The following is a 2616-nucleotide window of genomic DNA, read 5'->3' as shown; positions in this document are numbered from 1 at the left end:
GTTCCGATTTATTCCTTTCTTCCGCATATATCAGCATTATTTCCTCGGCTGTGGATAACTTTTTAAGTTTTACAGCCGGCACATTCAAAACTACGTCATCATCAGTAGTATTCATGACGTATACAATTACTCAACCGTCACGCGGTTTCGTGAGTCATTCACCCAAGAAAACGCCAGATTCCAATTGTTTCTTACGCACGATTCCATCCTTCGTGGTTGAAGTTGTAGCCCAGGCTAGTATCTCCATTCTAGCCTTCACCATAATTCATTTTTCAGGTCAAAAAAGTTTTAAACGTGTGCCATTTACAGCGACACATCTCCCAGGTTCAACCGATGTAGTTAAATCACGAGATTGGAAGAAATCCTCTCCCAGAATTCCTCAGAAGTATGGAAATTCATCAGGCACAATGTGAGACACGTGTCCCAACTTCTCATTGCCAACCTTCAAATAAATTTCCACTTTTCCACGTGTCCCGACATCGTGGTTTGAAATTCCCCGCATTATCCCCCCCCCCGGGCTGGACCTTCACATCCTCCTTCAATTTTCCAGTTTTTATCACCGACATGGCCGCCGCAGAGTCTGCTAGGAACATCATGGGCTGGACCTTCACATCCTCCTTCAATTTTCCAGTTTTTATCACCGACATGGCCGCCGCAGAGTCTGCTAGGAACATCATGGGCTGGACCTTCACATCCTCCTTCAATTTTCCAGTTTTTATCACCGACATGGCCGCCCCAGAGTCTGCTAGGAACATCGTGGGCTGTTCGAGCTCATCCGCCGACAAAATAAGATGATTGCTAGTTATCGATGGCGCAGCAGATGTGATTTTACGCCTTCTGAAAGTCGAACCACGCAAAATAGTGGTCTCCTGCTGACGCTCTTGACTCTCAACTTCAGGAACTTGCATCATCGCAATTTGGAATGTCCCCATTGGCAATGTATCCTCGTTCGATGAGCCATTGTTTTGTTATTATTTTTCCTGACGCTACTGTTAGCATTCTTGTTGAACTGCTTTGTAGCGTCATTATTCTCCTTCTCCTGGAGTTCTGCATTTTCAGGTAGTCTACATCCTTTCTTCAATTTGTGACATGACATCATTTCATGCCCTGGAACGTGACAAAATTTGCACACGACCCCAGATGCATTTATACTGCGTCAATCTGGAACAGGTAAAATCGATTTCTGCTGCACCTTGCAATCCCTTGCCTGATGCCTTGCCTGTCCAGAGGTAAAACACCCCGTTCCCAGGAATTGTCGCCCCACTGATTGACGATTTCCTACTTGAGAACGCCTGGAACCTCCTCCAGAATTACCTCTAAAGCCCTTGGATGCCCCGTGAAATCCTGGCATAGTTTTCTCAAACTCAACTGCTCCTAGACAAGCTTCATGCACCGACTTATAGTTATTTGCTCGAACCAAAATTTGAATCTGCCCGCGCAAACCTTGCTCAAAATTAGCCTCTGCTAAGGTTAATAAGGCTTTTCTAGCTCCAATTTTTTCTTTTTCGTCCAGATCGTTGGCCAGCAAATTTTGTATGCCCTCGATTAAATCGAGAGTTACCCTCTCCGCTCTGGCTGCAAATTTGCTGACGTCTTCATCATTCCATTGTTGTAAGTTATTAAAATTTGCGTGCAATCCAACGAGCGATTTCGTTTTACCGAATAAGGCTTCTAATTCCACCTTCAGTTCGTCAAAATTCTCTACCGTTTTATGCTTCAACTGTACAAATGCCTTGCCAGTCAATTTGTTTTCTAAAATTGTTTTGGGGAGTATTGAATGCAGCTCAGGTTGTAATAAATCTTTCGCGCCTTCACACGACACCAAAAAAGTTATCAATTCATCAGCATTGTCACCATTGTATGAATGGACCAATTGTAGAGCGCCCTTCAAGTCAATAAGCCCTCTCTGGCTCTGACCAGTATTAGGGTTGGGATGATTATTGACTCCCCCGGTTGCGTCACGATTACGGTACATCTCTTTCCACGCCTTCTGCAACTCGTTCTTCAATCGTCTCCGCTCCTCAGCTTCCTCCCGCAATCTGTCCTGCGCACCCTCCAATATTTTCAACATGTCCCCCACAACATGCTCTGTTTCGCTTCCTCGAATAATATCATGGGTGTCGAGTGTTCCCCGTTCTTGCAATGATGGAGTGAAATTCCCTAAGAGTAATGAACCCCCGGGCACCCAGATTGGACTAGACGTTGGTTTACTGAACTCCTCTCTCTGCATTCTGCCGTTTACCCCAGGTGAGCCTTGCTGAATCTGGTTCTCACCTTGCCATTGTTGTTCTCGCTGCTGCTGCTGTAGTGGTGCTGGTGCCGGTCGCACAGGCGCACCGTCTCCACTGTGTAGCTTTTGCTGCACCTCTCGTTCCTGTTGCCTTAGTGGCTGTATTGGAATATTCGCCTCAAGGTGATCCATACTAGGGTTGTGGAGCCCTTTCGGTCAAGGAACTGGAAGCACGGTTCTTTTTACCAAAATTTAAATTCAATGCTTTACACATCGTAATACCGTGATGGAATCTTTACGCTACTGTGAACTCCTTAGAAGTCTCCGCAGTTAACTCCAGGATTACTCCCGCTGAACGCGAATTCCCTCTGATAACTCGGGCAAAC

This window comes from Diachasma alloeum, unplaced genomic scaffold (genome assembly GCF_001412515.2).
Source record: "Diachasma alloeum isolate Michigan unplaced genomic scaffold, Dall2.0 Dall_scaffold_01352, whole genome shotgun sequence".
Classification (NCBI taxonomy): Eukaryota; Metazoa; Arthropoda; class Insecta; order Hymenoptera; family Braconidae; genus Diachasma; species Diachasma alloeum.
Note: the sequence above shows the minus strand (reverse complement) of the source record.